The following is a 15,513-nucleotide window of genomic DNA, read 5'->3' as shown; positions in this document are numbered from 1 at the left end:
TGACAAAACATTTTTTAATTGTATTTGGGTAAATCTAAGTAGGTTCAAGATGATCATTACAAGTGGTTACATTGAAAACATGAAGATTACTCAAGAACTGCTCAAGAAAAGTGCAATCTGCAGGTCTCAATACCTCCTTGACAAAAGCTCGATCTGTCGAGATTCATTAAAGCTCGACACATGTCTCGATCTATAGAGCTTACGAGATTCAGACTATAATCCTTATTGGACTAGGAAAGCTCAAGGTTTGTGTATTCCTATTTGGAATAGGAGAGCCCATTGAGCTCCTATTTTAAACAAGGAGGTGAAAAAAGAAAAACCCAACCCTTGAGAGCTTCATAAGATTTTCTTTTTGAAACCCTAGCCTTCTCCTAAAGAAGAAAAAGTTCTTGCTACGTTTCTTGTACGTCTTTGGGTTCTGTAACTAAACAAAGTCTCTCACACCATCATTGAAGATTTTATTGGTGTTTCTATGTGAAGCTTTTGCAAATCAACTACAACAATCAAGGGGTTGTTGTGAAGTTAGTCACGTACTGGGATCCATACATCATTGGTTAGTTACGTATTGGGATTTGTGCATTGAACGAAAAGATTATTGCTACAATACAAGTCCAATTAGGTATTACGGTAAGGGTTTAACAGTAGGATGGTATTTCGAGATAGGCCAAAGGGTTTGGTAAGATTCCTTATACTTTTAACTGTTTGTGATTGATAATAGTGGATCATTAGGAGTAGTGACTTTAAAATCATTTGATGGGGTTTTGCCTCAGTGGTTTTCCCCATTCATAAACAAATCACCCGTGTCAAATTTATTTTCCACTACATTTAATATAATTGGTGATTTATTTGTGCTACCACTTTATTGCATGTAATTGAACCTAATTAATTAACTTCTTTAATAATTAATTTGCAAGGGTCAATTCATTTTTAACCTATCATAATATATCAAAGAGTATGTTGTTCAAACATATTAAGTGGTATTGTTAAAGATATGAAGATCGATCTAAGAAACAAGTGAAGAAAAGTTGTCTCATTAAATCTCGACATAAGCTTGATATATACTAGTACCAAGTTTAATGGAGAAGCTCAGCACAAGCTCGATCTATCGAGATCTACAATTTCAAAATTTTCAAATCTAAATTTCAGTCTATGACGACTTGTTTGATTATAATTTCTTTTCTCACAACCCTAGTCATATATAAGGTTTATTTTAAAAGTCATTATATACGGAAACAGAGACCTAGAACTCATATACTCAGTTTGAAGCAACTGCATTTGTACGTCATCGGGTTTTGTTACCAAGTGATTCCTGATCTTCATCGTTGATGAAGTGAAGAACTTTTCAGCCAACAACAATCATTCAAGTTGCTAGAGTTAGTCACATACTGAGATTCTTGCAAAGAGTTAGTCACAAATTGTAGATTTGTGCAACAAAGGAAAAAAGGCCGCAATAAGATCAAGTCCAATTAGGGATTGGAGCGAAGGTTAAACTATAGATTGGTATTTTGGGATAGGCCAGGGTAGTAATAAGTTTTATTTATACTTGTAACTTCTTGATTATTGATTAGTGGATTCTTGAGAATGGTGACCTTAAATTCACCCGGTGGAGTTTTTGCCTTGCGAGAGGTTTTTCCTATTTGTCAACAAATCACTATATCAATTTAATTTCCACTGCATTTAGTTTATTTGGTGATTTATTGGTCCCTTCACGATTTAAATGTAATTTGATCTAATTAATCAATTTAGGTAATTGAATTAATTAACCGCGGTCAATCTATCTTAACCCAACACACTCCATCTGTGGAGGGACTAAATCAGTATAGTTTAAAGCTTAAGGCGATAACTTTAAATAGGCATTTTTATTTTTAAATATCACTTAATAATATTTAATTAACGTTCTATTTAAAAAATTTATTTAAATCCATTATTCTTACTTTTTAATATTACTTATTTATTTAATGATCCTAAAGCTCTTATAACTTTAATAATAAAAAGTTTACAAACTAATGTAGTAATGAATGTGATTGGTGGCACTTCTATAAGATGATAAATGAGTATTTGATTACTTATTGTACATATTGACATATCAGTTTGTACTACTAGTAAAATTTGTAATATTCTTAATATTACTTTTTTTAGGTCTTCTTAAGACCAGAGGGAAAAATGTACAAATCACATGTTTTATCTTGTTATTTAAAAAAGAAAACACTTACATCCCTCTACATTTAAGGGCTTCTCTAGTAGGAGGCCTTAGGCCATGCGTACGTGGCCTAAGCTTAAAGCCTGCCTTGACTTCGGATGTCTACTTGCTTAAAATTATTAGAAGACATGATCTAGCATTAGAAAGATTATAAGAATTTGTGAGTTTGTATACCATGACGTTGGACATTGGTTACAAGAAGCCCAAACTTTAGAGGTGTAATTTGCAATTTACAAAAAAAAAAAAAAAAAAAAAAGTGTGTTTGGCCTAGTTATTGTTGCAAATTTATATGCTTTCTTTACATAAATAAATCAGTAGATAATTTTTCCCAAACGTACATTTTTGTTTTTGAGTTTTGTGATCAACGACTCATTGTAATCAGTTGCCACTAGTTATGTTACAGTATTTTCTAAGGTTTAATTGTTTTCTTCAAGAATTTTTTTTTAAAAAAAATTGTTTTCTTCATGAATTAAACATTTCATTCAATTAATTGAATAAAGTAGAATTAGAAAGATCTGCATCATGAAAGTATAAACACGTTGGTTTGTTTCCACAAAGACAAATATATAAACAAAAACTTTCACTTATGAGTTTTGTGATCAACGTTCATTGTAAATTTGTACAGCTTTCACTTATAGTTACAAATATCTGCAACATGAAAGTATAAACACGTTGGTTTGTTTCCACAAAGACAAATATATAAACAAAAACTTTCACTTATGAGTTTTGTGATCAACGTTCATTGTAAATTTTTACAGCTTTCACTTATAGTTACATTATTATCTAATATCTGCAACATGAAAGTATAAACAGGTTGGTTTGTTTCCACAAAGACAAATATAAACAAAAACCTTCACTTTTGAGTTTTGTGATAAATGTTTTTTTTTTAGAGAGTTTCAACCTATAGCGTCCGCTCTTGATAATAGCTCTTTATTATCAGACCAATACACCAATCAGTTTTTGGTGTAGGCGGGGATTGAATCCCAGATCTCTTATACAACTATCAGATATTTTACCAGCTGAGCTAACTGGAACTCACTTTTGTGATCAACGTTGATTGTAAATTTGTACAACTTTCACTTATAGTTACATTATTATCTAAGTGTAAATGCACTTTTGGCCCCTACATTTTTTGGTTTCTACTTTTTTATTTTATCACTCTTAGTCCCTAAATGAAAAAAAAAAAAAAAAAAAAAAAGTTTCATTTTGTTCCCTACCATTAATCACTTAACGGAAATATCCTACGTGGCAAATGGAGTACAATGTTGATACACTAAATGCTGATGTGGCCATTAAAATAATAATAATAATAAATTTATTTATTATTTAATAAAAGCCATGTCAGCTTAGATTTTTAAAAATTAATTTATCAATTTTAAAAAAATAAAAAAAGGAAAAAATATAATTAAAAAAAAAAAAAAACACCTGAATTCAGATCTAACATCCTTTTCATCAAGAACACACAAGAGCACAAACCCAAAAATAATCATACAAACTCAGAAAATCAAACACAAAAAAATCATAAAAGAATATTGTATAAAACAAAATCAATTCACATATACACATAAACCAAATTATCCAAAAGAAAAAATAGATTTAAATCCGAAACCAACAGAATCAATACAATCATTAACAAAATATCAATAAAATTGAACAAAACCCAGCTCAATCCCTCAACAATACCAACACAAACCTAGCTCAACCATACCAACACAAAGCAAAATTAAAGTTGAAAAATACTTGAATTTAGATCTAGTATCATCTATAACAAGAACACTAAAGAACACAAACCTAGATTAAACATAAGAACACACACTCAGATTTTCTAGGATTTTCTTACCCTTTCTTATCAACCAAACACAAACACAAACACAAATTGATCTCCAACAAGAACACCAAAACATCACAAACCCAACAATCAACAATCAACAAACCCACCCTATGACCCACTCCAACAAAAAACCCACCCTTCGACCCACCATCGGACCCAACAGACCACTACTTCACAACCACCACCACCACCACCACCACCACCACCACCGATTTTCGTTTCACAACTACCACCACACTGATCTCAGCCTCTCTCTAAACATGGAAGGGCAAGGCAGAAAGGGGAATCAGAGAGGGAGAGAGACACACCAATAGCTAACCACAAACCCACCGATCTGAGAGAGAGACCCACTGAGAGAGCATCAATTTGAGAGAGAGAGAGAGAGAGAGGAGCTTGAGGCATTTGGGTTTGGATTTGGGTTTGAGCAAAATCAAGAGATAAAGAGAGTGGGAACCGGTTTGATAAGGAAGTTTAAGGGTTCAAGAGAGATCTGAGAGTTTTGGAAGAGAGAAAGGAAGGTTTGAGAATGTTTTACGCTCCGTTTGTTTTGATGGAAAACATTGTGTAAAAATAATTTTCTGTATTTTCTAGTGTTTGGTATCGTTAGAAAAAAATGAGTCAAAGAAAAACTATATTTGGTCAGCATAAAAACTACAGCTTATTTTTAGAGATTGTTTTCCACTAATTTTTTTGGAAAACAAATTTATCTCACAGTAAGCTAAATAAGGGAAATTAAAATATTGTTTTTCAACTTATTTAAGGTTACTACTAAACATAAGAAAATAAGATAGTTTTATAGAAAACATTTTTTGGAAAATGATTCATTTTCTAAAATATTAAATTAATATTTTTGTTTCTCTAACATGAGCTTCTTCTTTTATGGTCTCCCATTTTTGCCGTTAATAAATTTCCTAATAAAAACTTTATGTACTCTTATTATTATTACTTGGATTGTTTATGGTTTTCTTAGTTTAAAAATGATCACTCACTCTGCATGTATCATGTATGACCATGTTTTTACATTTTCCCACTTTTTATTGGATTTGATTTTCCTGGAAACTAAGCTTCAATCTAATGCTCTCACTCTCATTTATTATAAATAAATTCTTGTAAGAGATTATTATCAAGTTGCTTTTTTCTTTTTTCTTTTTTCTTGGGTGTCTTTTGGCTGTGTTATTGTTAACTTGTGCTTGGTTTTGTATTCTTTTCATGGCTACACAACTTTTGGCTATGTGGATGTGTTAAGAATAGGAATCAAGAAATGAAGTTTGGTAGCTGGATTCGAGGTCAGCTAGGCCTCCCAGAAATTAGGTAAAGAACAGAGAAGGGAAACAGAGAACAAGACATAGAAACAATGGCAATTTTATTATATTCCTCCTTTACAACCACTCCTCTTTTATACATTGGCCCAACCCACATCCTCTAAACCCGTGTCTGTTACTTCCCAACTAAGCCCAACCAACTAAGCCCAACTTCCTAACTAACTTCTAACTAACTGACTTAGCCAGCCCCTTATTTTCTTAACGTGTACATAACCATCCAATCCACTATACAATATCAATACTAAACTACCAATACAATTGTATTACTACTATATTGTATTACCAATATACCCCACCCAATATATCCCTAACAATACCCTTCCCTTAAAGCACCTTGCCCACAAGGTGAGGGAATTGTTGGTGAAGTAGATATAAGTCTTCCCAAGTAGCATCATCAGTACTTTCCCCTTGCCACTGCACCAAGACCTGAGTGAGAGTTCTGTTCCTCAAATTCAAGGTTTTAGACTGCAAAACAGCCACTGGTTCAGGACTGAAACTACCCTCTACATCCACAGAAGGTAAGGATGGAACCGCGGCCACATGCCTACCTAGCTTCTCCTTAAGGCACGAGACATGGAATGTAGGATGGATTTTTGAATCTGGTGGAAGATCCAGCCTATATGCTACCTTGCCCACCTTATGCAAAATTTGAAAGGGACCATAATATCTAGGTGACAGCTTGCCCAAATGCTTCTGCTTCATTGACTTCTGCTTATAAGGCATCAATCTGAGGTATACCCAATCGCCATCAGCAAATTCCCTTTCAGTCCTGTGTTTATCAGCATTCACCTTCATCATTTCTTGAGCTGCTACCAAATTCTGCTTCAATAAGGCCATCAGCTGCTGCCTAGTCCTCAATTGCACATCCACACTTTCAACTTTAGTGGTGCCTGGAACATAATCCAATAGCTTGGGGGGAGGATAACCAAACAAGGCTTCAAAGGGAGTCATCTTGGCGGATGTATGAAAATTGGTGTTGAACCAAAATGCAACCAATGGTAACCAATCCACCCAATGTTGAGGTCGATCAGCTGCAAATGCTCGCAAATAATGTTCTAGACTCTTGTTGACTACCTCAGTTTGGCCATCAGATTGAGGGTGATAAGCTGAAGACATAGCCAGCTGCACCCCTTGTAACCTCATCAACTCTTGCCAAAAATGAGAAGTGAAAACAGGGTCCCTGTCACTTACAATTGTAGCTGGCATTCCATGCAATGTAAACACATGTTGTAGGTAGAGGTTAGCTACCTTAGCAGCTGTATAGGGGTGAGACAAGGGAATGAAATGAATAAACTTAGTAAGCCTGTCCACTACTACTAGAACAACATCTTTGGATTGAGACTTAGGAAGGCCTTCAACAAAATCCATGCTTACATCAAGCCAAGGTTTGTCAGGTACAGGTAAGGGCTGTAACAAGCCAGCAACATGACAAGTTTCAGTCTTAAGTCTTTGGCATTTGTCACATTCTCTAACATGCTGCTTCACATCAGATCTCAAGCCAGGCCAATAGAAGTCTCTCTGCACCCTATGTAAGGTCTTGAGGAAGCCTGAATGCCCTCCTAAAGGACTGTCATGGACTTGCTGTAGGACAGCAGCCTTCAAAGCTTCACATGACCCAAGGTAAATCTTACCTTTATACAATAACAGCCCGTTCTGCACAGCATATCCTTTTGGAACCCCCTTCCCCAATTGAAAAGCGTGGAAAATATCTTGGACTTTCTGATCAGAAGCATAGCTGTTCTTAAGATCAGTCAGCCAGGTATGAGAAGGAAAGGAAACCATGCAAAGGATCCCCTCATCAACCTTTGGAACCTCATAGGGAACTTCACAGGCAGTACCATTATCAAATTCAGGCTTCCTAGACAGTGCATCAGCCACTAAATTGTCTTTACCCTTCTTGTATTCAACCACAAACACATAACCGAGCAATTTAGCAAACCATTTTTGCTGGGCTGGTGTGCCAATTTTTTGCTCCAACAAATATTTTAAACTCTGTTGATCAGTTTTAACAGTAAAAGGTTTGCACACCAAATAGGCTCTCCACCTCTTAACAGCAATGACCAATGCTAGCAACTCTTTCTCATATGTTGATAAGGCTAAATTCTTACCTTTAAGTGCCTGACTATGGTAAGCAACTGGTCTGTCCTGCTGCATCAGCACTGCACCTATCCCTCTTCCAGGAGCATCACACTCTACCACAAAAGGATGATCAAAGTTTGGTAAAGCCAGCACTAAAGGATTAACCATAGCATCCTTAAGTTGATAAAATGCCAATTCAGCCTCCTTAGACCAACAAAAAGAGTCTTTCTTTAATAGGGCTGTCAAGGGGGCTGCAATTTGGCCATACCCCTTGACAAACTTCCTATAATACCCAGTGAGCCCCAAAAAACCCCTTAGGGACTTGACATCCTTAGGAATAGGCCACTGTTGCATTGCAGCAACTTTCCTAGGATCAGTGTGAACTCCCTTAGCAGTGATAACATGCCCCAAATACTCTACTTCCTTGCATGCAAACATGCACTTTGACCTCTTAGCATATAGCTTGTGAGTAGCTAAATTTTCCAAAACCTTCCTTAGATGGATTATATGATCAGCCAAGGACTTGCTAAAGACTAGTATGTCATCAAAAAATACTAGTACAAATTGCCTAAGGAAAGGTTTGAATACCTGGTTCATCAATGACTGAAAGGTTGAGGGAGCATTAGTTAGGCCAAAGGGCATCACCAAAAATTCATAGTGACCCTCATGTGTCCTAAAAGCTGTCTTAGGTATGTCTGCTTCCTTCATCCTGATTTGGTGATAACCAGACCTCAAATCTAACTTGGAGAAAATGGCAGCCCCATTCAATTCATCCAGCAACTCATCAATGACTGGAATTGGAAATTTGTCCTTGATTGTAATGTTGTTAAGGGCTCTATAATCAATGCACATCCTCCATGAGCCATCAGCTTTTCTTACCAACAACACAGGAGAGGCAAAGGGGCTGCTACTGTTTCTGATTGAGCCAACAGACAACAAGTCTCTTACAATCTTCTCAATCTCATTCTTTTGGTAAAAGGGATACCTATATGGCCTTTGGCACACAAGTTGAGCTCCTTCTTTGAGCACAATGGCATGTTCATGACCCCTAACAGGAGGTAGTCCTATGGGAGTCTCAAAAACATGCTCAAATTCTTGTAATAAGAGTTCCACCTCAGCAGGAAGCTTCACACTGGCTGCACCTGCCTCGACACTAGCAATTTGTAACAGCAGTCCTTTCCTCACAGGCACCTTAAAAAACTGCTCACAATCCATAATAGAAGATCCTAAGGATGGAGTCAACCCTTTAAGCAAAACATTCTGATTCTCATAGTAGAAACACATTGTCAAAAGTCTAAAATTCCATTGAATCTCCCCTAAAGTGCTTAACCATTGGGTGCCCAACACTGCATCACAACCACCCAATGCTAAAACATGGAATTGAATGGGGAACTTAACTTCTTGAATGTACACTGGCACATTACTACAAAAACCTTGAGTTTTAACCAAGGACCCATTTGCTACCTTCACCTCTAAAACCTTAGAGACATCAACCTTTAATTGAAACTCAGAAACCAAAGAAGCATCTACAAAATTATGGGTACTGCCAGTGTCTATTAGGATTACCAACTCACTTCCATTGACCCTACCTTTCACCCTCATAGTACCAGGTGTAGGAGTTCCTGTGAGTGCATACAAAGTGATCTCTACCTCTTCATCCTGACTAACCACCTTAGAAGCAACCTCATTCTCCACATTTCCTTCTAATTCCATGATTTGTACCCCAGAAGCTAATTCAATTCCCTCTAATAAAAACAATTTAGAATTCTTACATTTATGACCCAACACCCACTTCTCATCACAATTATAGCAAAGGCCCCTCTTCCTTCTCTCATCCATCTGAGCAGGGGTTAATCTCTTTACAGGTATCTTAGAATTAGATTCTATTACTACATTATTCTTAGGTAAACCCAGAATAGAATTCTTACCTATTTCTTGTTGGAATCTGGTACTCTTCTTGCAACTGAGCACATATTCCTCTTGAATCTTGGCTAATCCGAATGCTTCATTCAAGGTGCGTGGGTTAAGCATCCTCACTGGAAGTCTGATTTCATCTTTCAAGCCACTTAGGAAACAACTAAGCTTGTGCAAAGGAGATAAACCCTTCACCCTATTAGATACAGCTTCAAACTCAGCCTTGTATATTGGCACTGTTGAAGACTGTCTTAATCTTGTTAGCACTTCCATTGGATCATCGTAGGCTGTTGATCCAAACCTCACATGTAGTGCTTGCACTAAGGAATCCCAATTCTCAAACACTCCAGCCTCCTCAGCTTCTTGGAACCACACTAAAGCTTCCATCTCCATATGGAACGAAGCAATGAGCAACTTCTCTGCAACTGGAGTCTGGTAATAGCCAAAATATTGGTTGGCTTTGTAGACCCAGCTCGCAGGATCATCCCCTGAAAAGCGTGGAAACTCCAATTTCACGGGTCTGGCAAGTGTTAACGTTGAAGAACCTTGATTCACTAGTACAGATCTCTGAGGTGAATGTAGATGACTCTCTTGAAGGTTCAATTTCTGTAGAATGGCGTTGATATTTTGACTCATGGCGTTGATATTTTGATTCATTTCATTCTTCATGGCGTTGACATTTTGATTCATTTCATTCAAGGTCCTGGTATGGATTCCTTGAATTTTCTGAATTTCTTGGATGTCTTTATTGTGGTGGTCTGAAGTGGTGCGTAAAGAAGCAATAGCTTCATTCACGGTGTTCATGGCGGCGGCTCGAGTCTCGGTCATGGTAGATGCAGGAACGATGCTCTGATACCAAATGTTAAGAATAGGAATCAAGAAATGAAGTTTGGTAGCTGGATTCGAGGTCAGCTAGGCCTCCCAGAAATTAGGTAAAGAACAGAGAAGGGAAACAGAGAACAAGACATAGAAACAATGGCAATTTTATTATATTCCTCCTTTACAACCACTCCTCTTTTATACATTGGCCCAACCCACATCCTCTAAACCCGTGTCTGTTACTTCCCAACTAAGCCCAACCAACTAAGCCCAACTTCCTAACTAACTTCTAACTAACTGACTTAGCCCAGCCCCTTATTTCCTTAACGTGTACATAACCATCCAATCCACTATACAATATCAATACTAAACTACCAATACAATTGTATTACTACTATATTGTATTACCAATATACCCCACCCAATATATCCCTAACAGGATGTTTTGTTTTTTTGAAAGCCATATATTTTATAATCCAATGCACATCATGGGTAGTTTGAAGGGCTTCATTTTGTGTTTTCCCATATTAGTGCTAAGAAAAATTACATTTTACGTTCTACAATTTAAGAGTGTAACAAATTAAACCCTATAGTTTCAAAAGTTACAAATTAAGTCCTCGGGTTTTCAAAAGGTAACAAATTTAACCCTCAGGTCTAAACCCATATTGATTTCCAAACACTTTGTAATTCAACTCAAGTGGGTGGGATTTAATTTGTTATTTTTTGAAACTACAGGGTTTTGGGTTTTCAGTTCTGTTTTGGTGCTAGATTTTTTAACCTTGAAACCAACCGTACAAACTCATATATATATACTTACTCCGTCCTAGTTTATTTGTTCTATATTCCATTTTAGGATGTCTCAAAATGTTGTCCTGTTTCTAAAAATAAAATTAATTAATTTACTAATATTCCTATTATACCTTTACTTTATTTTCAAAACTATTTGAAAAGAAAACTAACAAGACAATTTATTTAAGAAAGCTGATAAATTTATTTAAGAGCAGTTTTGTAAATTTATGTATTTTTATATGACAAACAAGATAATAAATTATGTTTCCTTAAAAAGTTTGTTTTTTTAAACAGGATAAACAAACTGGGACAGAAGAAGTAATAACTAATAATCGCATGACTTTTTTTGTTAAGGGTTCCTTATTGCAGCATATGGTGACATAAATTTTTGCCATATTTACTTAAAACAATATTGAACAATTGTGACTTTAGGTTTAATTAAAGGGTCCAGTTAATATGTGCTTTTAAGACACACATTAAGCTGTCTATTTTTCAAAATATTTTCTCGAAAATTGAAAAAATTGTCAATACTTAGAGCATCCACATTGAATGTGGCAAATGGCAAATGGAGCCCTCCTTTGCAATTTTTTTTACAATGCAGCCCAAAGTTCCAGCTCCATTGAATGTTGTATTTTGCAACAATTGTAAAAAAATATACAATTGAGCTACAGTACCATCTTAAATGTATGATAGTACTATAGCTAATGGGATAAAAAAAAAATTCTCTCTCTCTCCACTTTTACCCCGGGAATTTCTCTCTCCTTTATCATTATTTCTCTTCTTTTCTCTCTCTTCCTTTTCTCTATCTCATTTGCTCTCTCACTGTTCAGACTCAAGACCCCATGGGTTTGCTCCACGGTGGAATTGCATGGCTCTGATGGGTCAACGTGAAGGCTCCGATGGTTTGAATCGGAGCTCCGATCGGCGTGGTATAATTTTTTGTTGTGGGTTTCTGGTATGATTTTTTTGTTGTGGGTTGCGATCGGCGTGTGGGTTGAGATGGATGATAGAGGAGGAGTCTGGGTGTGCAATCGGCGTGGGTTTCTTTGGAGGTGGTGGGTTTTTTTTTTTTTTTTTTTTCAGTTTCACTGATTGGATAATGGAGGAGTTGTGTGGAGGAGTTTGGTTGATTTGGATGATGGAGGAGGAGTCTGGAAGGTCGGTGTTGTGGTGGTTGTGCCGTTGATCGGCATGATGGTTTTTTTTTTTTTTTTTCCAGTTTTGCCGACCTAGGTTGATATGGATGATGGAGGAGTTGGGTTGATATGGATGATGGAGGAGGAGTGGAAGATCGGCGTTTGTGGTGGCTGTGCCGTTGATCGGCGTGATTTTTTTTTTTTTTTTCAAGCTTCACCGATCTGGAGTTGTATGGAGGAGTCTGAAAGAGAAGAGGTGAAAAGTTCAGTGAGGATAAAATTGGGAAAAAAAAAGGGAAAAAAATATTTTATTGTAAAGATATATTATTTTAATGTGTAGAATCTATACTATTATCTATACTATTATTTAAGGGGCTTCCCCTGTTTGGATTCCACATTTTTTAGTTCAAAAATGCCCCTATATCTTTATGCTTAAATAGAAATAAAACAACAAGACAATCTGGTAAAAATGTAACTCTAACTCCCCTAAGTTTAAGTAGAGACAAAGCTAAAGGAAAATCTGGTAAAAACATTGCCTACAAAATAGGAACACTCTTCTACTAACCCACTTCTTCAAAACAACTATATGATTATGCTTTTTTTTTTTAAAATAGACTCCTAAGTTTAAGTAGAGACAAAACTAAAAAATAGTGAAGTAAAAATACATGTCTAACTCCCACTAAAAACATACCCAACAAAATCGTAGCATTCTCTAAGGCAAGTTTCTTAGAATCACCTTACCCACATTTTCCGTGTATCTTATCTTCACACAAACCGCCCCAAAAAAGAAAACCTCCAAAAAGACTTGCTCCACCCTCTCTCTCTGTAGTGTTCGGGTAGATATTGAAGAATAGGAACTGCAAGGGAAGATGGCAAGCAACTGCCTAGCCAAAAAAAAAAAATTTACTATTATTCTTTCTCTTTTTTTAATCTTTGTAGTTCGTTTCTGTTGAATTGTGTTTGTTACTATTGGGTTTCACATAGCTTTGTTAATAATGTTAATAATGTGTACATACCATTTGCATCATAGGAATGATTCTTTCCTTGCAAATATACACTCACAATCGTTTATATTTTCCCTTTTTTTTGGGGTGAAACTAACGTCTTATTACACCATCCCTTTCTCTCTAGAGTGAATAGATTTTGTGTTGTGAAATGATAGATCAAGTTGGTGTTTCTGTGGTAGAACATTGTCAAGTCGTGGAGGCTATAGCAGAGCACATAGTAAGGACGCAAGAGAAATAAAATTCAGCCTCTTCGTCCTATTATGCTTCTCCTTCGGCGGTTATAAGGTCAAGTGTAGAATTTTCATCAATGTGATTGTGTTTATATTCCCTACTTAGGTATATGTTTATATGGTTTTAATGTGTTCGTTTATTTTCTTTTCAAATTTGGTCATTGTGCACCTTTCAAACTGGGTGGAAGAGTGTCATTCTTTTCTGAAATTAGTGGTTAATATGGATTGTGTATTTTTTGTATTCTCAAAGAGCTTGAAGTTAATGTGTCAAGGCCCTCACTTGGGTTTCATTTTGGTGGGCAGCAAGTGTTTGACGAAAGTTGTGAGTATTGGCACTTTGTAGCAAGTGGTTTGTAAAAGTTGCAACTGTAAATTAATTATTGGGATAAAGGCTTATTTAACGTCCATGGTCTTCTTTATTGGTTCTTTGGGAGTCTAAGTCCTTTTTTAATATGCCCTTGCAAGCTTTGTTCTTATACATTGGTTTCCCCCTTCTTCCCTTAATATATTGCACTCTACTTGGGTAGAATTTTGTTTCATTCCTGATTTCTTCGCCTCCACATGTGAATGATTTTTAGTTTTTATTTTTGGCTCAAATGGTTCTAATTTGTAGAAATTATTGTATTTGGAGTGTAATTAACTTTTGGGATTTTATTGCCAAATTAGACGAATTTATGGATCATACCTTAGTTGTTCATTTTGAGTTTTGATGCTAGGATTCATGAAAGGGAAAATAAGCCTCCTGTAGGTTTCAATGTCAAGATTATGGGCCCACAATCCAAATTACATATGAATCAACCGAATATGCAGTGAAAGGTTTTAATAGATCTTCAAATTCCACATTAACTTTTACTTACAATTGTAATTTTGGTCTATTTTTGTGGTTTATACTATTGTATTCATCTTTTTTTAATCATCCTATTGTTTAGTAAACTTCACGTTACAGCAAGCGCATAAATATAGAATTGACACTTAGGGTGTGTTTGGATATCGCTTATTTTGCTGAAAATTGAAAACATTGTAGCAAAATAATTTTTAAATATGTGAATAGTGCCGTGGGACCCATTTTCAATAAAAGTTTTGTTAAAAAAAGAGGTTTATAGATCCCGTGATCAGTGCATGAGACCCACTGGAAAGCACTTAAACACGTTTCTCAATGAAAAAAAAGCGTGAAACGCAAAACACAGACGTGAAACTCAGTATCCAAACGGATACTTAAACCTGTGATAGGACAAAATTTTCTATTGACTTAAGTAGTTGTATAAAATAATGCATATGAGTGAGTGAACCCTGTTCCCATTTTTTTCTAAATGTAGACCATTTCACATACATGGAGCTATGCAATATCATCACAAGGTCAGTTCAAATATTTCATTTCACAAGTTTATGCTTCATGTTTATTGTACTTATCATTATTGTGTACGTTTTAAAGTCTCTATTAACAACACAAGTACACATTTTGTATCACAGTTGTATCTGATGTAAATATTTCACTTTTCTACGTAGATCCATTAACTTTTCCACGTTTAATACTCATTTTTATCATAAAATTGTTTGCACATAATACTCATTTTTATCATAAGATTGTTTGCAAATTATGTGCGGTGAAATAATTTTTCATCACACTCCTAGGTTTTTTTTTGGTGATTGGAAAAAGTAGTTATTCCAAATTATAATAAATGCTCTACATTAATTCTGCTGGAAAGCAATTAGAATGTGGATCAAACAGCATCGCTCCACCAATTTCTCCACCGTAGCCTGCATAATATTAATAAGTTTACCTATTCCATGTTTCAGATGTAGTGCATTATTTTTACAATTTTACCTGATGTAAATATTTCAGTTTTCTACATTGATCCATTAACTTCTTCATAATAGCTTTTGTAAAAGCCATCACATGTATTTTGTAAGTAGTTTTATTATTACAATTTTATTATGCATTTTCAATATATGCACTATTTATAAGATTTATTCAGAGGATCTTTTTTTCCTCCCCTAAAGGTTAATACTAAATTGTTGCATCATCTTCCAATCAATAACACGTTGATTACTGCATAAATAAAATTGGCAGAAATGGATAATAGTTACGGAATACTAGCCTCTGAGCATGCTCACGCGCGTGCTCAGAGGCTCTTCTATTTTTTGGGTAATGGTTAATTTAGAACATTTATTATAATTTGGGATTA

Source organism: Castanea sativa, chromosome 9 (genome assembly GCF_040712315.1).
Source record: "Castanea sativa cultivar Marrone di Chiusa Pesio chromosome 9, ASM4071231v1".
In the NCBI taxonomy this organism is placed as follows: Eukaryota; Viridiplantae; Streptophyta; class Magnoliopsida; order Fagales; family Fagaceae; genus Castanea; species Castanea sativa.
This window is presented reverse-complemented; position numbering follows the sequence as displayed.